Source organism: Canis lupus, chromosome 3 (assembly GCF_048164855.1).
Source record: "Canis lupus baileyi chromosome 3, mCanLup2.hap1, whole genome shotgun sequence".
In the NCBI taxonomy this organism is placed as follows: Eukaryota; Metazoa; Chordata; class Mammalia; order Carnivora; family Canidae; genus Canis; species Canis lupus.
The window spans coordinates 36,758,742-36,782,808 of record NC_132840.1 but is presented as its reverse complement, the minus strand read 5'-3'; the positions used below and the strand labels follow the sequence as shown (position 1 = coordinate 36,782,808).

The window sequence follows — 24,067 nt, the reverse complement described above, 5'->3', positions numbered from 1 at the left end:
CCGGCCAGATACGTTGGTAAATGAGGGATGGAATCTGTGAGGACCAAGAAACCCTTCAGTTCCCTAAACAACACCTTGTGTTTTGTTTTTCCTTCTCACAATTCTGAGGCTGTGCCCAATTCTTTGCTGGGACTCGTATCTTTCCTCTGTATAACTCAATGAAATCATACGTAGCCTGTTCTGGAAAGCCTTCCTCAGCCACCACCCCCACCCCCACCCCCACCCCCACCCCCTCCTCATCTGTTTAAGTGGCCTCTTCTGAGCCCTCAGAGCTCCTGTCAAACCATCATTGTATTTATCTTACCATTTACTTGTCTCTTTCAATGAGCTGGAATGAAAGGTTCAACTTGCAGCATAAAAGGAGGCAAGACTGGAGAAGGAACTTTCTGGAGAATTAGATAGTGTATCCCAGGCTAGTGCTATTCAACAGTGTGATGTACACCAGCAGCATTAGCATCTCCTTGGCAGTGAATTAAAAATGCAAAATCTCATGCTCCGCCTCAGACCTATAAACTCAGCATCTGAATTTTAGCAGAACCCAGTTGATTTGTATGCATATTAAAACTTAAAAGGAACTTGGCTTGTCTAGGCTGCTGCTTCTCAAACTTGGCTGCACATTGGAATCACCTGGGTATCTTTATGAGCGCAGAGGCTTGGGTCCCCACTCACGGAGGTTCTGATTTAATTGCTTGGCAGTGTGGCCAATTAAAATCCATCCAGGTGATGCTAACCTGCAGCCACACGTGTGAGCTATCTCTGGGCTAGTGTTTCCCAACTACTGTCACTGCAATCGCCATGCTACATTGTTTTTTCATTTATGTGTCTGTCTTCCCTGCCTCTTAAGGGCAGGGACTCTTTTATATATTCTGAGACTCTAATACAGCAGTGTCTCTCATTGAATGATCTTTTCTTAAAATGAATGGAAACAAACCTGAGTGGAGGTCTTTAGTGCTGAATTTGAGGACAACATTGGAGCACACTAATGGAAAAATATCAGTGATAGCTTGGAGAAAGAATTGAAGCATACTCAAAAAAAAAAAAAAAAAAAAAAGAAGATTCAGAATGTTCTCATTCGGCCAAAGTCAAAGTGTACAGGATATGCCAGGTTGTAGGTGCCCAGATTCCATGAGAATCAGATGGCGTGGGGGACCCAACATGATGTTTTTGTTGGGAAGAGGGAAACCTTACTGGTTTAATGGACTTCAAGCCCTGGATGATGCAACAGTGATACTTAGATCTCCACTTAGAAAATCACAATATGACTTTTAGAATGCATTGATGGAAGTTGCAGTTTGCACTTGTACCAGGTACTGGACTGCTGTACCTCTTGGGCAGCACACTTTGAGGAAGTGGTGAACACTGCACGTAGTATAGAAATCACATCCTGGGAGGGGGTGCCTGGGAATGAATGCCTGGACAGGAGAGGAGGTAGTGAGGACATGATTTCTTTTTTCAGAACTGCCTCTTGTGTCGGAAGAGAGCAGAACCGTGCTGTGCTGCTCCACAGGACATAGCTTGGGCCAGCGGAAGTCATGGAGGCAGAATTTGGCTCAACCTAGGGTAGACTTGTGCCAGTGAGAGCTGTCCAATAATAGAACCGGCTGCCTAGGGAGATGGTGTGAGTGAGCGAGCTCTCTATCTTTGGAAATGTTCTAGCAGAGCCTGGATGGCCATCTGTCATGGGTATTGTGGAAATACTCCCGCATTCAGTGGATGCACAAAATTTTGTTGATGATAATAGTGGTAAATGTGACTAGTATGTACTGAGCGGCTATGAAGTGCCAGGAACTGTGGTAGGAAAGTCAGTATCCAATATTACCTTTATTCCTTCTATCCACTGATGAAACTGACAACCACTCCCATTTTATAGAAGAAACGGATTTAGAGCTAGGATTTAAACCCTGTGCTTTCTGACTTGAAAACACACGATCTTTTCAGTATACCACCTGCCTTTGATGGGCCCCTTCCATTATTAAGATCCTATGATTTCGAGTGTATTTAGACACTGGATTTGAAAAGTGATCTTTAGGTGTCTGTGTGGAAAAGGTCCTGTGGAGAGCTGGACACAAAGACTTGGGACTTGAGAGAGTGGTCAGGGTGGTAGATGTAGCCTTGAGCATGCTCTACCAAGAGGTGAGAGTCCATGTCATTAGGTCAGGATTCCCAAGGTGTGAGCACAGAGAGAAGAGGTCAGAGGGGGCTGAGTCCTTCATGTGGGCCCTTGGAAATGCAAACCCAAGGGAATGAGACCTGCTTTCTAAGTAGGAGAAAGTGGATTATTACTGCATGTTGGAAGCTTGGTTTTTAATCTCTGTAAAATGTGAATGCTTCTATAAATTTTCAGATTCCAGATGGAGATTATGCAAATCCAGTGCTGAAATTGGAGTCAGTATGATATGATGGCTCGAGGTATAGCCTCTGCTTGGGTTGATACCTGGACACTTTCTCCCTAGCTATGTGTCCTTCCACAGTTACTTTCCTGTGCTTCAGCTTTATCATCTGTAAAATAGGGCTAATGCTACCCACCCCATAGGTTTATCATGAAGCTTAAGTAAAATAATAGACATAAACTGCTTGAATAGTGGCTGACACATGGTAAGCACTTGGTGTTTATATTCGTATTACTTATTAAACCTAAGTAAAGCCTAAAGTACCACAAATGCAATAGTTTGCTTAGGACACTCACTTGTCTAAGAATTCAGCTTTCATTTTTTTAAATTAAAATGTGCAACCAATACCTTTACATTTTAAAACATTTTAGCTTAATAGTTAAATCCATTCTGTTGCAGCTTCTAGACTGAATGGATCTACTTCCCGGTTATAATACATGGTCTACATGGTGAGGTGAAAAGAAGGGCCAAGCTGGTCACACTGCCTGAGTTTAAATTCTACCTTTGTCCTTTCCTAGCACTGTGACCTGAGGCAATTTACTAGTGACTCCAAGCCTCAGTTTCTTTCTTACAAAGTGGAGATAATAGTGATATCTACCTCATTAGGGTTTATCGATCAGTTGCGATTACATGTATAGAGTGCTTGGAACAGAGTCCACATAGTACACATTCAATAAATGGTGATGACAGCTGTATCTTGTAAAGCTCAGGAATTTAAAATGCCTTGAGGTTCTTAAGGTGTGTATTGGTGTTAATTATAAAATCCTGTAGTTTGTATGCATAATGCATTAACAGGTTTCTCTGTGAGCAAGAGACTTATGGTTTGGGGGATGACCATGGATGATGGGAGTCTGTGATGCTCCTAGAATTGTAGGCAAGACTTAGAGCTATGACGGTCCTTTTGGAAAAATTCTAGGCTTTCGTTAATCACTGTGTGACGATATAAAGTTTAAGAAGTGTTAGCAAAGGGGCACCAGGGTGGCTCAGCCAGCTAATAAGCATCCGCTTTCGGCTCAGGTCATGATCTCAGGGTCCTGGGACCCAGTCCTGTATCAGGCCCCCTGCTCAGCAGAAATCTACTTTTCCCTCTTCCTTTGCCCCCCCCCCACTCCTGCTCACTCTGTCTCTCAAATAAGTAAATAAAACTTAAAAGAAAAAAGAATTGTTAGCATAAGAACCCTGAATGGAATATGAGACTGTTAGAGAAAACTGGAAACATGTCCAACAGTGGCTTTAGGAATCAAGTCATTTTGTTATCTCCTATATATAACAAAAAGTCAGAGGTGGTGGTCCCAAGATCAGTGCCATAGTTCAAAGATGTTATCAGGGCTCACGTTCTTTCTTTCTGCTCCGTGTCATCCATAGATTAATTGCTCATGGTCCCAGGGTAGCTGCCATAAGAACAAGTACAGTCCTCCTATAGCTTCACCGAAAATAGAAAGAAACGAGGCAGCCAGGATGGTACAATAGAGCTTTCATTATTTGTCTCCTTTCTTTTATCAGAGGTAAAAACAAAAGCAAACAACAATTTGCCAGAAGGAACTCCCACACAGTGAGACCCCCTCTCTCCCCAGTCACTCTTTATTTGACCGAACTGGATTGTATTGCCACTTCTAGCTGGAAAGGGAAGCTGAGAAACCAAGTATCTGGCTTGCCCACATCTCTAAGGGAGGTGGGCAAGGGGAAGAGGCAGTGTAGGTTAAGAAGTTTTCTAATGTTAGCATATCAGTGAAAATGTATTTGGATGCCACAGAAAGATGACACGAAGGATTTGAATTTGCAGGGGGTGGGGGGATGTTATTTGGCAAGATATGGACAACATCCAGAGAAAGGAGCAGGGGAATTAGGGAGGGCTTTCGATGTCTTCAGGTTGCCTTAGCCTGTACCAGGCACCATTCATCAGTGAGTAACATGGAGGAAGTGCCTGGATTCCAAATTGGCGGGTAGAAAAATTGCCACGGAAGAGTCATCCAATTGCTCTTGTGTGCAGCTGCCGACTCTGACCCAGATCTGTGCTCCCGTCGTCCTCAGCTGCGGATACTAGCTCTCGGGAGCTGGACCGTGAGCTCTGCCAGGATGAAGAAGCCCATTTCCAAAGCTCTCCTCGCCAGTCTCCTAACATGCTGTTCTTGGAGACAGGAGAGCACACTCAGTAGTAACAGGTCTAGTAATTAGTAGCTGCCCTAGGGCCTTGCAACACTTCTGAAAAGACAAAGTGATACACTAAGTGCTGTCACTACCCCCTGAGAGTGTCCAGGTGGAGGAACAGGTGGGGCTCTCCAGTGCTAATGACGTGGAGACCTTCTAACCTGCAGCAGGTAGGTTAAACTGAATTCGAGAAACCCATCTCAAATGAGCACAGATTAAAGTGGTATTGATTATAAAATTTGGTAAGCCTATGCCCCCCTGTGTCTCTTTCTGTGTTTACAAATGCAGAATGGATACTTCCAATTGGTAGAAATCAGGATCAACAAGGACTTCTGTATCCCGCTTTTCACTGGGATTGGGAGGAGGGTAGGAGACAGAAAAAGAGAAAAAACCCCACTAAGATTGAATAAATAAGAAAATCTAAGAGAATGTTAGAAGACTGTTTTACAGATGTTGATGTACCTGGAAATAGCCTGGAAATCTTCCTCTCATGTAGATTTTGACCTACTGGGTCTAGGTCTGGAATACTCCTCTAAGATTTGCATTCCAATAAACCCCCCGTGTGATGTTGATGCTGCTGGTTCTAAGACCACACTTTGAGTGACAGAGTGTTCAAAGAGCATGTTTAAAATTGGAGGAAGTGGGAAAAGCTGGTACAGCATGCGGTGGTATGGGAAGTAGGTAGAAGTGACGTGTCATTTTCATTCAGGTGATTAGCATAGGCCCTGGGGGTGACCTTTGAGCAGACTTGAAAAAAGTACTTGTATTGACGTGATTTAAAGAAATAATGTTTTCTGTTTGTAAAGCATCTCCTGGGCCACGTGAGTGGCTCCTCTGGTTAAGGGGTTAGGTGTCTTTGGGCTCAGGTCTTGATCTCTGGGTCCTGGGATCCAGTTCCCCATCAGGCTTCCTGCTCAGTAGGGAGTCTGCTTCTCCCTCTCCTGTCCTTCCCCCTTCTCGTGCTCTGTCTCTCTCTCTCAAATAAATAAATAAAATCTTTAAAATAAAGTAAAATAAAAGCATCTACTATTGCTAAAAAACAAATTACCCCCAAAACTTCACACCTTAAAGCAGCAGACATTTGTTATTCCCGTTTCAGTGGGTGGCCTGAGCTGGGTGCTCTGGCTCAGAATCTCTCACAGGGCTGCAGTCAGGGCATTGGCCAGGGCTGCTGCATCCATCTCCAGGTTTGCCTGGGGTGGTTCTGTTTCCAGGCTCACTATGGTGGCTGTTGGCAGGCTCCAGTTCTGCACAGGCCCCGTCAGTTCCTTGCCACATGGGCCTCTCTGTAGGGCAGCTTACAAACATAGCAGCTGGCTTCCATCAGAGCAGGCAAATGAGAGGGCAAGAGCTGGCCAGCAAGAAGGCAACTACAGTCTTTCCATGACCTAATTTAGTAAGTGACCTCACTTTTTCATATTCTGATTATTAGAAATGAGCCACTAGAGCAGCCTGGGTGGCTCAGCGGTTTAGCACCACCTTCAGCCCGGAGTGTGATCCTGGAGACCTGGGATTGAGTCCCTCATCAGGCTCCCTGCATGGAGCCTGCTTCTCCCTCTGCCTGGCTCTCTGCCTCTCTCTCTCTCTGTGTCTCTCTGAATAGATAAATAAACAAATAAATAAATCTTAAAAAAAAGAAAAAAGAAATGAGCCACTAGGTCTAGCTCCCACTCAGGGGAAGGGATTATCAATGGCATAGGTACTATGAGGCCGGGCTTATGGGGGCCATTTATTTCAGAGGCTACCCACCACAGCATACATTTGCCTGTTACCCCAGAATCAGGTGGCTTGTGCTCTTATACAGGTACAAGTGGTGGGTATTGCCAATTTGTCTAACAAAGAGGATCATGGGAATTACTTGGCTCCCTAGCAGAAACTAGGATTGGCCCAGATGGTTCTGACTAAGCTAGAGTTGGCTTTGGCCGATCTTCACCTTTTGAGGTGGGTCCAGACCAGTTTCTTCATTTTGAGACATCTGGGAAGAGGTATGCAGGCCACCTGAGAGCTTGTGAGCAGCTGCGCTCTGACTGGCCCCCTGGCCATTTGAATGCTGCCAGTAAAACTGCCTGAGGAGCCTGCCAACAAGACAGATGCTGCTGCTGGAGAAACACCTTCTACAGCCTGGCATTTGTCCGGTGATTGCCCTCCCAGAGGAAATAATCTCTTCAGGTGAGGGGGGGAAGGGGATAGTGCCCGATTGTCATGTGCAGAGATGATTTAGAGAAGTGCTGCAAATAAAATGCAAGAGATATGATTAAAAAGTAGAAGACAATTGTATATGTCTAAAGTGAGGCTCTTTGAAACCACTGACCAACTCAGGAAGTGCTTCTTGCTTTCCAGGCATAGACTAATACATAGTGAATTGAATTATGTGCAGAGTTACCTCACCTTTCCTTCCTGTTCCTTTAACAGTCATGGCTTGTTTTGTTTTTTGTTTTGTTTTGTTTGCAGAAGTGAAAATCATTATTTCTTATTAAATCATTATTTCTGGCTTATAGGCTTATAATGCAGTAGGAACAGCACTGGCTTAGACTGGCAATGTTCGCCATTTCCCAGTAGGTGATTTTAGCTTTTGCCTAGAGTTGTGGCATCTTTACATTGGGATAGCAACATTTCTCCCATAAAGTGGTTTTATTTATTTATTTTAAAGATTTTATTTATTTGAGGGAGAGTGAGAGCCAGAGAGATCAAAGAGGGAGAGGGAGAAGCAGACTCACTGCTGAGCGGAGAGCCCGACGTGGGAATTGGTCTTAGGACCCTGAGATCATGACATGAGAGAAGGCAGATGCTTAACTGACTGAACCACCCAGGCACCCCATAAAGTGGTTTTATTTCTTTTTAATTTTTTAAAATATTTTATTTATTCATGAGAGACACACAGAGGCAGAGACATAGGCAGAGGGAGAAGCAGGCTCCTGGTGGGAAGTCTGATGTGAGATTCAATCCCAGGACCCCAGGATCATGACCTGAGCCAAAGGCTGCCGCTCAACCACTGAGCTACCTAGGTGCCCCCCACCACCACCATAAAGTGGTTTTAAAGATAAAGAAACATCAGGAAAATTTCCTTGCCATTTGGTAAATGGTTAATAAAGGATGTCTTTATAGCTGCTATACTTAAAAGAACAGCACTGGCATGAGCTTTAAATATTCAGTCCTCCAACATAGATGGGGAAACCAAAGATGACAGTGAAGTGTTGTGCTCATCCATCCAGTCATTCCCCACCTATCTAGCTGTCCAGCCTTAATTATTGAGGTGTCCTCTCTGACTCTACTCTTCTCATCACAGTGAACATAAGATGAACTAGTCAGGAAAACTACCTGCCCTTAAGGGCTTGGATAGACTGTGTTCACACACGTTATTGATATATTTCAGATGAAGTAAATACTGTACAGTAAAGAGAGGTTGAAATGAGAGAGACTGGGAGGAGGGACATGGAAAGGCTGTTGTAGGGCAGATGTTCTGGGAAGGGCACTTGTAAGAAGGGGCATTTGAGGGGAGACATGTAAGACAAGAAAGGACCAAGAAGATGAACAACATGCAGAGACCCAGAAGCAGAAACCAGAGAAAGATGGCCAAGGTGGGCATTTCCCACATCAGATGGGATATTTATAGTTATGCCAGGGGAAAAACTGGGCTTAAACAAATTTGGGATTTCTGGTCATAAAAACAAAAAAGGTTTCTTTATCAAAGGATATCTCCAAGATTTTATGATACTAATAGTCACTATGATTTTTCAGGTAATTGAGGACCACTGTATTATGGAGTACTTTGAGAATGATTTCACTGGATTTTTTCCATCCTGCCTTCCACCTGTCTTCCCTTCCATCTATCCATCCCTTATTTTCAAAGAACATTGTTTTGGGGTTTTTTTTTTTTTAAGATTTTATTTATTTATTCATGAGAGACACAGAGAGAGAGGCGGAGACACAGGCTGAGGGAGAAGCAGGATCCATGCCGGAAGCCTAATGTGGGACTCAATCCTGAGACACCAAGATCACGCCCTTAGCCTAAGGCAGACACTCAACCGCTGAGCCACCCAGGCGTCCCTTAAAAAAGATTTTATTTATTTACTCATGAGAGACACAGAGAATCAGACTCCCTGCAGGGAGCCCAAAGTGGGACTCAATCCTGGGACCACGGGATCATGACCTGAGCCAAAGGCAGACACTCAACCGCTGAGCCACCCAGGCGTCCCTGAAGACAATTATTAAGGAAGAGAAAGCTCTGTGGGAAACCTTGGGAAATGGCTCAGTGAATCTATGAGCCTCAGGTCCTCCCTCACATCGGTCCCTGATAAAGAAAAAGGGAGCCGGAGGCTTGAAGTGTGATGGAGTGGCCACATCTCCTTTGGCTGCACAGGACATTCCAGGCTAGGTGGGCTTCCCAGAGCTTCATGGCTCCAACTGCAGTTTCTGCCCATACATCCTGGGACATTGATTTTTTTTTTTAAGTGCCCTGATATTTTTATATTTTCAAAAAATTAGTAGCAAATAAAGACAGTTTTGGTAAAGCTTCTCTTTGGTGGGAAAATGTTGCCTTTCAAGCTCATTGTCATTATTTGGTATGTGCATCTGTTGAGAGATGGCTCTGTTCTCACAGCTATTAGGAAATTTTGAGGGGTTGATAAATGAGAAGTCACAGAACCAACTCATGCCTCTTCTTCTAAAAGACTCATAATCCTGTTATTTCTGAAGAATGGCAAAGTTATATTTTCTGAGTAATAGCAGCAGTATGATTATTTAGAGACACTGAGTGTCTACTGGATACCAGGCATGGTGCTCAGGGCATTACAGGTTAAACTACTAATGCTCAGTATGTGGCAGGAGGACGTTCCATTGTTGGTTAAGGAACTGTGGCCAACTTAGCTGTTAGCACAGCAGCACAGTGCCTCAGGCCTCACAGGACTTCTAGGAACCCACAAAAATGTTTAATTTCTTTGCAAATCAGAAAAGAATATAACCTTTAACATTTTTTTTTTATAGAGGAAGAAGTGCTTGGGGTGTCTGCGGGTCACAAGGTAGGAACCGTGAGAGGGCTCAGGGAAGTTGCAGCTCACTCGGATTCCTCCAGTGGAGATGGTCATGGACCAGGCTCAAACCTGTGTGCTTTCTCTCCCACCCACTAAGGACTCATCCTCAACTGGCTTCACCCCACTCTCACTAACATTTAGTCTAAGCATTCTTTCCACAGAAACAGTAGGTGGATGAAAAATGGGGCACTGCCTCCTTAATTTTCATGCCCAGTCTGCTTCTGGAAAATGAGATAGAAAGGCACAGAACCGAGGGATCCCTGGGTGGCTCAACGGTTTCGCGCCTGCCTTTGGCCCAGGGAGCAATCCTGGAGACCCGGGATCGAGTTCCACGTCGGGCTCCCGGCATGGAGCCTGCTTCTCCCTCTGCCTGTGTCTCTGCCTCTCTCTCTCTCTCTCTCTCTCTCTCTCTGTGTGTGTGTGTGTCTATCATGAATAAATTTTTAAAAAAGAAAAAAAAAAAGAAAGCCACAGAACCTTCTTTTCAGGGGGCCCTTACCCCAGGATTGCTGAACAAACAGTCCCATGCAAGATCCTGATGAGAGTGAGTGCCCTGGAGGTTCAGACCCCATTGGCCCTGCCCCTGTTCAATTAGACTGAATGTGGAACAGGCCTGGAAGCCTGGGATAACGAGCAAGTGGAGAAACTGGTGTAAAGTAGCGGGGGTGGGAGTTTATATACATGGACTCTGCCCACCAGCCACTTCTGCCAATTAGAACCTCCAGTGCATTTGGCCTGAACAAGAGCCCAGTGCAAGCAGGGGCCATTTTGCATGCAAGGCACGGGACTCTTTACTCTCTCGTGTAAAATGGAATTTTAATAAAGCCTTTGGATGTGATTCTGGGTATCACAACAACTCACTTTGATCCTGGGTGCATTGGTCCGTGCCCTACTGGCATTCCCCACGGCATTTAGCTTGTGATGCCCTGCTGTCTTCGGCTGAGTTCATCATCAGGAAGGGGTTTCTGAATTACTATAGAAGGCGATTGCTTAGATAATATTATACTATGTCCTCTCTTTGGGCCTGAGGTTCCCTACTGGTAAAAGGAGACTCGTAGATTATTTCTAAACTCTATTCTAGCTGTAGATTCTAGCTTTGAGCATCTACCAAGTGGAACATCCCCAAATCAAGGGCTGAGGATTTGTTATGGGGATCAAATGAAATCATGGATGGGATGCCTGGGTGGCTCAGTGGTTGAGCATCTGCCTTTGGCTCAGGTCATGATCCCAGGGTCCTGGGATCAAGTCCTGCATCAGGTTCCCTGCAGAGAGCCTGCTTCTCCCTCTGCCTATGTCTCTGCCTCTCTCCCTGTGTCTCATGAATAAATAAATAAAATCATTTTTTAAAAAATGAAACCATGGGTGGAAAAATTCTGTGTAAATCTCATTTACCTTTATTTTAATGGAAAGTAGTAGCTCTGAGTTACTAAGGAACTAGTATGGACCAGGGACTTTACATACTATTTTTTTTCTGTAATAATGAGAATACAAGATAAATACTAGTATTCACATTTCAGACATGAGAAATATGGACTCGGAGAGGTTAAAAAAACATTAAAGCCAGGAATTAACCTTGAGACTAGCTTCACCTCATAGTCTCTGTGAGTTTTATCATTCTCATCATCACCATCTATTGTTAGCATTGTTTTGCAGTCAATTGAGAAGAGAGATAGACTTGTAAACCCAGAGAGCATATTAACATGGCCACCGTCGAGTTAAATCAGCTTGAGTTGAGGTGTCCACCGGTGATCTTTGCCTGAGAGAGAAATGGTCTGAGACAGTCCAGGAAGAAAAGCAAGCAGATGTTAGCTTCTGATGAGCTGAACTGAATCTTGATTTATTGGGAGCAAGGTCCAGTGCCATAAACATGTGCTGCTCAGCAGAACTGATTTCCTTTCCTCTCCTTCAGGTGGGCTGGAGGCAGAAAGATTTCCTTTTGAGAAGGAGTAGCCCCTTATTTTGAGAGAGCTGCAGAGAGTTTGAGGTCTTCCTTTCTCTGTCTCTGTCTCTGTCTCTGTCTCTGTCTCTGTCTCTCTTCTCCTTAAGGCTTGATTCTGAGAGATTTGATGAGCTAGGTGACTGCTTTAATGCCCCAGCATGATCAAGCTTCTGGAATTCAGACTTAATAAGAGAAGCCAGACGAGTTTAATCATGGTACCCTTGGGTTGGAAGGCATCCCCATGTAGACTGCCCAGCGCTTGTGGTGGGAGAGAGCACTTTGTTCCAGAGTCCCGTGAAACACACTGTGTCATTAGGACAGCCACAGCCATCAAAAAGCCATGTGGCCCTTCCCATATGACATTTCACTTCTAGCCATCAACTTCCTGGGAGCCATAATACCAGCAGCTCGGCTCTGTGGCCTTTGAAATCACAAAGACCTGCGTTCAAATCCTGATTGTAACACTGCCTGTGTTTTCTTAAGCAAGACTTCACCTTCTGTCTCTGGTTTTTGTCTAAAACATGGAGATAAAAATATTAAACCCATGTGGTTGTTCTGTGAGGGAAGAGAGATGAGGCATGAGCATCTAGCATTTTGAAATGATCTTAAGGGATGATTCAGGAGTAGCATTAGTAGGGTAGATGAGATGTGATGAGATTATTATTGTTCTCATTTTGTGAATGAGGAAATGGAGCCTCACAGAAGTTTCATTTTCCCAGGGCCACATGGCTAGTGAGCGAGGAAGCCAGTTCTGAAAAACCAAGCCTTCTGGGATGAATTACTGCTAGATTGTATTTTCCTCAAGAGCAAAGACCCCTGTGGTTCTTTTTCCAGGGTTTGGGTTTGGCCTCCAGGCCTTGTCATCACCCTTAACTTCTCTTTCCTCCTCACCTCTGTTCCATGCCAGCTACCTCACCACTCTTCCGAAATACTCAGTTCTGCCTCAGGGCTTTGGGGCTTGCTTTTCCGGCCTGAAATGTCCTTTCCTCCAGATAACCATCCGCATGACAGGCATAAGGTGCAATGCCACGTGATCTCTGTGAAGACACTGACTCATTTAAAAAATGTACCCCTTTCCAGCGCCTCTCATTCTCTTCCCCTTCCTTGCTTTTCTTCACAGAGTTTCTTAACATCTGACATGCTGTACACATTCCTTTGTTGCTGCCTGCCTTCCTCCACTAGGACAAAAGCTGGAACCCCAGAACTGAACGATGCATGGCAGACAGGAAATGAAAGGACATAAGTAAAGAAATGCATTTGGAGTAGGGGGAGCCTGTGTTTGGATGCCCTTTGCCCTGATGGTATTGTGGCAGAAAGCTTAACTGCTTCTCCCCAGGTGATTGCACCCTACCAAACCCCTGCTCTGCCAGTCGCTGAAACTCCGTAATTGTGATTCCAGCTGTGTACTTTGTCCTTCCTTCTTTGTGGGGTGGCTCCCAGCTCCCACAAGGGCCAAGACAGCTGTCTCTGGGAGCTGTGCTTTGTAACATGACCACATGGGTAATGTAACATTTAATTTAATTTTTTTTTCATCTCGGAGTCGAGCTCTTTATTAGAAATTAATTTGCTCAGGTTGTTAGGTTTTGTTTGCTTTTAGCATGCTGAGGTTATTTCCCCTGGGTAGGAGATGGTTCTTCTGAGCTCTTTCTTGACTGTACCTCAAGTTCTAGGAAAATGCTTTCTAAGTCTAGAAAGTATCTGTGTGAAGCTGAGTTTTGGTAAATTATGTTTTGAACAGAGGGTTCCTTCTACGGTGTGTGCCAAGGTCTTAATGTCCTTTAATTCTTTTTAAAGGTTCCTTACGTGCTTTTAGAAATGTTTCCAGAATAACTTGTTTTTGGAGTAGAAATCCTGTAAAAGTGAATGGTGTTAGAAATGGTCTGGGAAGGGGTGTCTGGGTGTCTCAGTGGTTGAGCGTCTGCCTTTGGCTCAGGTCTTGATCCTGGGTCCTGGGATTGAGTCCTGCATCGAGCTCCCTGCAGGAAGCCTACTTCTCCAACTCTGCCTATGTCTCTGCCCCTCTTTCTGTATCTCTCATGAATAAATAAATAAAATCTTTAAAAAAAAAAGGAAATTGGGAATATGAAATCATATGGAAGTGCTTTTTATGATGTTATGAATGGTATACGTATCGGATCATGGTATCAGAAATGGACGAGGAATCTGGTGACCTGGTTAATTGTTTCATGAGATTTGCTAACTGGGTGACTTTGGACAAACCATTCAATCTCTCTAAGACCTATTTCTTCATTGCAAAATGAAGACTCCAGGCCATGAGTTGAGGTGATATCCAAGATCCTGTCAACCTTAAACACTCTAGGCTGGGTGCCTAAAGACCTTGAACTTAACTTGGACACAGCCACTTGAAAGTACTGGAGCTCTGGTAGTGCTGAGTTTTGGTAAATTATGTTTCTCGTCTTTAAATGACAATCAAGATTCCTACTTTGTGTCTTTCCAAAGTTATTAAGAGAATTTTATTTGGACACACAGATGTGGAAGTACTTTTTAGCTGTAAAAGCCTATCAGAAGTGACTAACTTTATTGTGATTTTGTGGCAGTGTGCCAACAAAATGGTGAGATAAAAGTTAAAAGATGAAAAGTCATTGCACATCATATTGACAGTTTTTAAATTGTGCTTTTAAAATATTGGTTTTACATTTCACCTTTGAATTTTTTTTTAAATCCCCACCTTAACATCTTAAGTTCTTGACTTGAACTTGGGGAAGGGATCCGTAGCTTTCATGAAATTTTTCAAAGGAGTTTTTGATATCCTCATTTTTTTCATGCTGTACTTTTTTATGGGTGTTTCCTCCGGAATTCCTAGGGGAAGAGATCTTTTAATGCTTCTTCTGATCATGTATCCCTTCCTCCTTGGATGGATATTGGCTGGTAATACCTAGAGAATCACAAGTGTTGAGTGAATGACTATTTGCAGGACTGGCTGGTTGCCTTCTGGAAACCACCAGTTAATGGGGACTAATTAAGATTGGCTCACTATTTATAGTTAAATCCACTAAAAAATCAGGAGTAATTCATTTATCACTTTGGCTCTTGGAAGCAATTGAGTATTCTGTTATCTTTTACCTTGATCTTTTTATCCTTCAAGAATACTCCTAATTTAGACTGTAAATCTGAATAACTAAAGGCTGAAGTTCATCATTACTAGGGAAAGACATTATGATTGAGGTCAGTACCCCCCCCCCCCCCCTCGTCCTTGGCCCCTGGTGGTAATGCATAGGTACAGAGATTAAGCAGAGGAGGATGGAGGAGTGGCCTAGAGTCAGCAGATAGAGTAAGAAGTGAGATCTTGCCAGCTGGGGCCCAGCGGGGAGAGTTGGGACCAGCTAACATACTACAAATAGATCCTGCCCTCTCACTATCACCCCATCCTGGCCCCTACTCCCTTCCTCAAGATATCAATTGTAATGCTAGAGCTGGTAATCTATAAGGAAGCCTAAAAAGACTAAGGAGCCAGGTATTTGCCAGATACAAAAAAAGATCTTAGAATCCAGAAGCTATGGATTCCATCTGATTTTCAAAAATCTCTAGCTGGGGGAACCTGTAGCCCATCTTTTCTCCTTTTCCAGACATGGTAAAATAGGGACAGCAAGACCTACCTTACGGAGTTGTTAAGGTGAAATGAGTGGACACCAAGGAAAGTACTTGTTGAGCTGTGATGGTCGTTGGAAAGGAAATGTCAAATGAATGCACAGACAAGGGAGAGACCCAAGGGCACCCTCCTAAGAAAAGCTGGAGATCCTTTCTTTTGACTGCTGCTGCGTTCTGATAAGCCTTCTTGTCTTCCCAGTAAATGAAATTGGAGATGAGTGTGGAGTGGAGGAACCCAGTTGTTTGGGCCTCAGGCCTCCACTTCCACATGGAGCTCACACCAGCTCACCTTTGCTACCCAGGAGAGCAGGCAAAAGGAGTTAATGATGAAATGTCAGGAAGGCACTTCAGGGCTTTTAGAAATACTCACCAGGTAATATTACACACAGAGAATGTTGGGTGTACAGAGCTGCCATGGTTGTATTATTAATCATTTTGTTGTTTTCATTATTAGTCGTAAAGACTTTAACCAGAGTCCATTTAAAAAATTCTTGTTGAATATACTTAAGGAAATGAGCATAATATTTCTTTTAAAACTTTGTATAAGAGAAGGCTCCCCAGAATCCTTGTACTTGGCAGGCAGAAATTAATCTAAACTGTTTTCCAAATTTACCAAGTGCTTGTCTGAATAGACAAGGAGCCTGAGGGTATTTCTTGTGGGAGTGATGAGTTGTGAATCCCAATATGAGATGTGTGTTAAAAAAAAAAAAATGGGTCTGTTTAAAGAGAGAAAAGAAGTTTCTGAATATATGGCAAAACAGGTTATTTTTAAACTGGGGAAAAATAGGATTGTGGGGATTTCAAAGATTCTGTGATTTATTTTTGTGGCACATTTTTGCATCTCATCAGTATACCCAGGGCAAGAGGATATATATGCAAGAGAAATAAAAGACTATCCATGCCCTCCAGTGGCCTTCATGCTCATAAAGGGACAGGGGTACAGGTAGATAACAAAATGACGATTTATGTAAGGCAGGATGGTTTTATGGAAACATTGTGTTGTTTAGAGTCAGGTGCACTTGTGTCCTAGATCCAAATCTACCCTAGAAATGGAACCTGGGGCTTGGTGTTTCATCAATTCTGTGCCTCCATTTCTACAAAATGGGGATAATGGTCCTAACCATCCCAGATTGTAAAGATGAATGAGATGAGGCATGTGCACCACTCAGCACAGACCACAGCACATAGACGGTTCTGACACACACGGTTCTATTCTCCTCTCCCCCTTCTCCCTTCCATTTTCTACTATCACCAGGCGATGGTAATCAGGAAGTTCCTGAAGAATTTTGAAGCATGTGGGTTGTGACAACACTTTTCTTCTTTTCTTTTTTGAAAGATTTCATTTATTCATGAGAGACACACAGAGAGAGGCAGAGACACAGGTAGAGGGGGAAGCAGGCTCCATGCAGGGAGCCTGATGTGGGACTCGATCCCAGGACCCTGGGATCATGTCCTGAGCCAAAGGCAGATGCTCAATCACTGAGCCACCCAGGTGCCCCATGACAACCTTTTTCATGGAGGCCAGTCTTCCCTTGGGCGTTGAGCTGACTCTCCTTGTCCTTTCAGGTGTACTGCCTTCTCTTCTTTTCCCACCCCCCTCACTCCAGAAGGCTAACTATGTGGATTGCAACCACGGGCTGCCTGCCCCCTGGTCTCATCTTAGAGTAGCCAATGATGCGTCCCAGCAGGAGGCTGAGGGGTGGGAAGGAGGGAAGTGAAGTCTTTATGATTTGATCCACTTTCTGGGCATTCTTCTGGCTGAGATGCCTTGGGCCTGCTGTACCTAGACTGAAGGTCACTGCTCCTTTCAAGGCAACTTTGTCTACCTTCTCTTCTGGTTCCAGTCACCTCTCCCTTCTTTCACCCCGACTGGCCCAGGAGAGGGAACAGCTCTGCTAACCTGTCCCTGGGCTACTGCAGTGTCCTTCAGTGGCTCCCTCCAACACAGCTTGCCCTTGTGTAAATGATCTTTATTAATTCTTCTGGAATAGTGTGTTTGGAGTTTGTCAACTATGGACTCATGCGACCTCAGAGTGAGAGCTGAGCTGGAGGAGGCAAGGAGGTATGACATTGAATGACCGAGCTGTGCTCTGGGGTCTGACCCACCCAGTGTGGCTGGAGCACTTGGTTCGAGTGAGGAGGAGCACCTGAGCTGGGAAGGCATACCCAGCTGGAGCCCGAAGGTCAGGTTAACACCAGATTTCATATCCTAGCAGAAATCGTTTTAGGTCATTGTTTCCTGATTCATTGTGACAGGCAGGTATTGAAAAACTAATGGGCATATAGTGTAGGAAATACCAGAAAATTTTCTTTTCCTTCCAAAGAATTAAATGCAAATGAAATCGTGGGAAGGGAAAGCAAACAATATATAATGAATACCTCCTGTAGTACCAGGCAATTTGCGTACATTATCTTATTTATTCTGCTCAGCAACCATTAGAGGTAAGGTTTCCCAGCTTTATAGAGATAGACTTTGAGGCTCAAAGACGTCAAGGGATTTGCCAAAGGTCACACATCTGGGACTTTATGGAGCTGTGATTTGAAAACCCAAGGCAAGTCTGTGAGACTGGGAGGGATGTTTGTGGTTTTTTTTTTTTTTTTTTTTTTTTCTTTGTCAGCTACACAATATGAATAGTGATGTCTTCAAGGGTTCAGATGAGGGGTATGGAGGATAAGTACTCTGCAGGCTCTTGGTTACAGGCCCTCCTGGCAAGGAGCAGTGCAGCACTATAAGCCATGCATGGCAGGGAGGACTCTGTCCACTGGCTCAGAATGGACACGCCGCCTGGCCTCCAGCAGACTGAGGTTTGAGCTCCTAGCAGGGACGGTCCTGGCTCTCCCCTACGACTCAGTTTTCTTCCTCCCATTGCACAAGACTTTGTTTACTCCCTGCCATGGCTGCCCTCAGTTACTACTTCTACTGGAAATGATCTGTTTCTCTCTCCTAATTATATATATTCTTTTATACTTGGTGGCTTCTGTAGGTCCTGTGCTCACTCATAACTGGTGCTCAGCTGTTCGCTGCTGCCTTATGGCTTCTCCCCAGGCATCTTTTTACCCCCTGGTCCCATTACCACTGTGCAGCATCTGTATTCATGAGTTCAGATACTTTCTTGAGAGACTCTGCCTATCTTCTCCAATATCTGGGTTGGATCTAACTTTTTGTGTCAGGCCGAGCTGTGGCTGCTTGGTCAGTCAGTGAATGGCCCTTGGGTGAGGAATTACCTCCAGGTGCAGTCATCTGGGATTTGGAGTAGGGAGTGCACATCTGTGGGGCCCATTCTATCTATCCCAGTCCACTCTCTGGTCCCCAAAGGTTCACATCCAGCCCAACTGCAAACTACGGGCAAGGCATCTCCTGGGTCTCATCAGTTCAAAACCTCAAATCTCATTGAGACCTCCTCTGTTCAAAAGCCCAAATTCTTACTATCCATATCACCTAAATCATATTTGGATGGTTAGGGCACATGCATCTTTGGGCAGAACATTTTCCCCACCTGCCACCAGCACTTACCATCCCATGACAAGCATTTTATGTGGATCATGTCATGGGATACCCTCGCTGTATCGGGTATGTAGACTCTGACTCTACTCATTTTGCAGGGAATGCATTCAAACTTGGGGGTTCGACACTGGGCCCAAACCCAGGGATGAGGGAGTGGGGTCATGCTGGGTGCTGAAGATGCTTGTGCTTCCCAGATGTTGCTGCCTCTTCGAACCACCTGGGGAGCTTTTAAGCAGCCCAATGAGCCGGTGGTACCTCACGACTCTTAAATAAGAATCTCAGGATGGCAGACAAGTATGAGTAGTGTAGCTCCTCAGATGATTCCACCATGGGGCCAAGTTTGGTGGCATCTGCTCTGTACCACCTCTGTCATCAGCAGAGGCTGCCGTGCTAGGGGAAGGGTGCGTGAGATCAGGGAAGCTTTCCCCCTAGAAGGGGGTTTGAACTGTGATCCCAAGGAGTTTATGGGGTTTAACAGTAAGGGGAAAACTGCACGGAGAGGAAACGGTTTTCCGTGTGGGTGATTTGCTCAGTATTTGCCAAGTGTGATTGAATTTTTATGTTTCTGCGAGAAGGTTCAAATAAATACATTCACAAATCAGGAAACAAACAAAAAAGAGCTCCTTTGTCAGCGCATCCATCCCTATTTGTGGCTCCGGGAAAACAGAGCCCCACGGTTATCACTGTTGTGTGTGCTTTTTGTGAGGGAGATAATTGTGGAAATTGGGTTGCTTCCAGTCAAGTGCAGATCCTTTTGTGGAGAAAATTTGAGCCATCCATGTATCCCATTTTACGGTAATTGAGATTGAACTAGCAAATCATTAGTGAAGCAAAGGAAGATGATGGGCCCTTTTTTCAAAAGGAAGGTGGTAAAAATGAGGTGTTTGAGAAAGAATAATTAAAATGGGATGTCAAGGAAGGGAGAACACATACCACCCATCTCTCAGCTCTCTGGGCAGGGACGAGGTGGCACCTGTTGGTGGCCTGTGGGAAGGGGCTGTCATGGGAGGAGCTCATGGACAGCTGCTGGGTTGTGCACAGCTTCCCGACGAGCCCTGCCGGGGGGGACCACCCTGGGGGACCAGGCAGCTTGGGGGCATGTTGCACACTCACTCTGCTCTCCACTTACACGTGTTGGCCAGTGTCACTGTCTTTCCCGTTGTCAACTTTGAAGATAATGAAATGCAGTTTGTGGAAAGGAGAGCAAATAATGGCAGTATATAGTTCAGGTAAATCAGCATGTGAAGCTGCCAGATGGGCATTTGTTTACTTAAAATCCCCTTCACTGGGAGGGCCTCATTAAATACTTGGCTTTTCTTCCCGTAAGACTCCAGGGAGTAGCAATAGTTCCGTGTTATTCAAACACGCTGCCACGGAACCAGGATGACAGAGGAGGGTTTTCAGTTCCTGAAGAGCAAATAAATAGTGTGGCCCACCTCCCTATATGGCCGATAGGGTTAAAGTGAGGAAGAGCTTCCCACTGGGAGGAGTCTTGGCGAATAGGTTTGAAGGCCACCTGAGGCCAGTCCCTGCCCCTGTGGGGATGTAGCAGCCTCCAGGCCTTGGTGTGTGTCTCTCTGTAGCTCCAGCATATAGCACGGGGGCTGCTCTGCACAGAGTAGGTGCTTAGGAAATGTGGATTCTATTGATTGGATTTCTAGAAACTGATTTAATGGCTGCATGCTGAAGGGATATTTGCTTTTTTTAAAAAAAAGTGAAGATTCATTTATCTAGAACATCTTTGGAAAGGAAAATTGAAGATCATAAGCTTTTAAACCTACCAGCTCCATTGATGCAGGCTCCCCCAGTTTGCTTCCCTGCCCCTAGTATCATTGGCCTCCCCTCCTGCCATGATTCCTGGGCTAGTATCATCTTGAAAAGGCCTGAACTGTGTCAGTCCCTCCTGCTAAACCACTGTGTGGCCCCCGGTCACCTGCCAGTCATCACTCCCCCCTCCCCATCAATGAATCAGTTTTCGAAGCCTGCGCCTTATACCAGGGTAGGGATATTGATGTATACATTTGTGTACATGTGCTGTTAGGTTGCATATTTAAGTAATAAGCTATTTCTCTTTTTTTCAGATAAAAATAGTTTGAAATAGTTATTGCAGAGTTTGATTTTTTTACTCTAGTGGACTTTCTTAAGCACTCCCTGGGCTGCATGTTCCCTCATTTGGGTACTGTGGGGCCCATTGGATCTCCCCATTATACAGATGAAGAAATTGGGGCTGAGAATGGTTAAGTAGCTCACATGCCTAAGGTTACATAGACAGTGGTAGAATCAGGCATGGTTCTAACCCAGCCTCTGGGACAGATTACTGCTTTAGGTTCTCCCACCTGCTGATACATTTTTCTAGAATCAGAGGTGAGAATTTTAGAGGTTGGGTGGAAGTGGGGCCCTGAGTAATGAAAAACCTAATGGGATTATTTTAGGTTTATACATTTGTTTTTTCTGATACTCTTAAGAGTTTATGTAATGAATTTTCATGGTGCAATAAATACTTAATGAAACTATGTGATCCATTAGTTAAATGAAATGTTCTTAAGTATGCTTTGTTGTTGTCACATAAATTCCTTTAATATTGCTGAAACCTGGTTCTGACTTTTGTTAGCTTTGAGTTTGATTAAAGAAACACATTTTGCTCCTCCTATCATCCCCTTGATGAAGATTGACTGATACCTCAGGAATAACCGTGCTTGCCCTCTGGAACAAAGCATTTTATTTTCCCAAAAGCGCTTTCACATAATTTCATGTATTCCCATTCACTTAATTCCATGAGTCATACCCAGCATCATCCTGTTTTACAGATGAGTAAACTGATAAGCCATTTATATATTTTTTTCTTAATTCTAGAAAATTCCTTAAAAAAACAAAACACTGGGGTCCCTGGGTGGCTCAGCAGTTTGGCGCCTGCCTTTGGCCCAGGGCGCGATCCTGGAGTCCTGGGATTGAGTCCCACGTCGGGCTCCCAGTGTGGAGCCTGCTTCTCCCTCTGCCTGTGTCTCTGCCTCTCTCTCTCTATGTCTATCATGAATAAATAAATAAATCTTTAAAAAAAAAAAAAAAAAAAACCAAAGCACCAGATAGCTGTATAGTAAGATCCCACTTACTTGTTTTTCACTTCAGTTAAAAAAAGAAAAGAAAGCATGCTTTATTCATAGAGAATTTAAAATGACTTGGGTGACTTGGGTCACTTTGTTTTGACCCTATTGAAAAGCAATACTACTAAATTATGCTTTAGTATTATGCTTATGGCATAGATTAAGGGCCACTGAAAATTCCCTGTTCCATTTTTTTTTTTAAAGATTGTATTTATTTATTCATGAGAGACACACAGAAAGAGGCAGACACACAGGCTGAGGGAGAAGAAGGCTCCTTGTGGGGAGCCGGATATGGACCTTGATCCCAGGACCCCGGGATCACGCCCTGAGCTGAAGGCTGACTTCAGCTGACGCTCGACCACTGAGCCACCCAGGTGCCCCTTCGATTTTTTTATACACTGCTGATGTTAATGTCAATGACACCACCTGGGTTGCTTTTAGGAAAGCTCCTTTTCATTCTCCATCTCTGATTCAAAGTGGGGGAAAAAGGCTTTATTTGAACATGAACCTTGTGAAACTTAGAACTGATCCTATTTCCTTCTTTGCTTTGGCCTCTAGGAATCTCATGGACAGTTTATAGCCTCTCTTCCATGACTTTACACATTTTCCTGGTGCCCTATCCTGGTTTCCACCCTCACCTTCATTCCCAATAATTTGTTCCCCTTTACTGCACTTTTCCTCATTTATTTATTTTATTCTGTCATAGAGAATGGCTTTCTATAATGCTTTCTACAAGCTGAAATCCTTTTTTAATTTTTGAAATGTGAAGTAAACATAACCTAATAAGCCACAAAATGAAGATGAGGTCTCAGGCCAAGAGAGGTCTCTGACCTCTGATTTTTCTCCCCTTAACACGCACCATTATGGCAGAACAGCCTGGAGTGGAGTCTTCAGTGGGGTGCTCAAACTATGAACGTTGTGGCTTTCAGAGTTTTAAAGCCAGTGTATTATCTTCCCTGAAGGCTTTGGTCAAAACAAGTGGTGGCTGTGTTTGCCGTGGGGATGGCTGTCTTTTACCTGTAGTGAGGGATGTTGTCACCCTGCCCAGCTTTCTGCTGAAGTCCCCAATAGCACTTGTACTTCTGACACCTCCCATGGCTTCTAATAAATATTGCCTTTGTGTTCCAGCAAAACCTCACTCTTTCCTATTTTATTTTCCCTGAAAAGAACAAATGTGCAGAATGAGTGTTCAGGCATTTTCCAAATGGGCTAGATCAGGTCAGGTAGCCCTTCACATATTTTTTGAAAAGAAGAAGGTTTGGCAGGCTGAGTATGTAGCCCCACAGATGGAGAGGGAGAGGATTTGGGGATGCAGAGAAGACTCGTGTTGGCCAAGTAACGAAAGGAGCGTGCAGTGATCTGTGGAGCAGGTAAACGAAGGCAAGTCTTGGTGGCCAAATTCCGGGCACAGAGGCAGAGTATGAAGAGGATGTCCAGAGCTCAGGAAGAAAAAGGCCTGCCCCAAGCATCCTTGGTCCAGAGGCTCCCACCAAGTCAGGCAGTCTGGGCAGATACAAGGTGAAGTTGGAATCTGTAATAAGAACTGACAGCCATAAACTAATTTTAACCTCCGCTAGCCTTGGGAATTAGAAAGCATGCCATCTAGGGAGCTGGAATGGGTCTGAACTTAAGAGTGAGGCCAGACTGGCTTTGTTACATACCTTGGTGTGCCAGAGTCTAGGCTGGGCTTTTTAAAAACATCTTTTTTAAATTTAGAAAGAATCTCAAAATTACAGGAGAAGATATAAAAATTATACATTTAAAGACTATAAAAACTGCCACACCCTTTACTTATATTTTTATTGCTAATATTTTATCCCATTGGCTTTATTATTTGTGTATTATCTGTGTTTTTGGGTCTATAGACACACACATGCATGTACATACATATGCAAGTACATGAATTATTTTTCTGGATCATTTCACGGTAAGGTACACATATCTTAGCCCCTATTCCTAAGAATTGGAATATTCTTTTCCATAACCATAGGAAAATTATCAAATTGAATGAATTTAACATCGATATACTGTTTTTACCTAACATGCCATTTATATTCAAATTTGTCCATCGGTCCAATAATTCCTTTTGTAGTATTACTTTTCTCTCTAGTACAGGATTTTATACAGGTATTGCATTTAGTTATTGTATCTATTTGTTTTCTTTAAAAAAATTTCCCCAGCTTCTCATTGCCTTTTATTACTATATTTTTGCAGGATATAATCTCCCCCCACCCAATTTTAAATGCATGTGATTAGATTCTGGGCCAGAAGACTACATGGTAGTGATGTACTCTGCACTCTGTCACCTGCACCTGTCCCTGCTTGTTAATATTCATTTTGATAAC

At 44.0% G+C, this 24,067-nt stretch overlaps 1 protein-coding gene across 26 annotated transcripts in view; it reads left to right on the top strand.

Annotated features, from left to right (window-relative positions):
- Positions 1-24,067, top strand: part of DAB1 (DAB adaptor protein 1) — a 1,169,270-nt gene that overhangs the window by 863,495 nt on the left and 281,708 nt on the right. The window contains exon 1 of one of the 26 annotated variants that reach the window (XM_072820419.1): positions 12,881-13,007. The exons of the other annotated variants lie outside the window; for them this stretch is intronic. The gene's annotated coding sequence lies outside the window, so the exon portion shown is untranslated. Of the gene's footprint in view, positions 1-12,880; positions 13,008-24,067 lie in introns of those variants that run through there. 26 annotated transcript variants of the gene reach the window in all.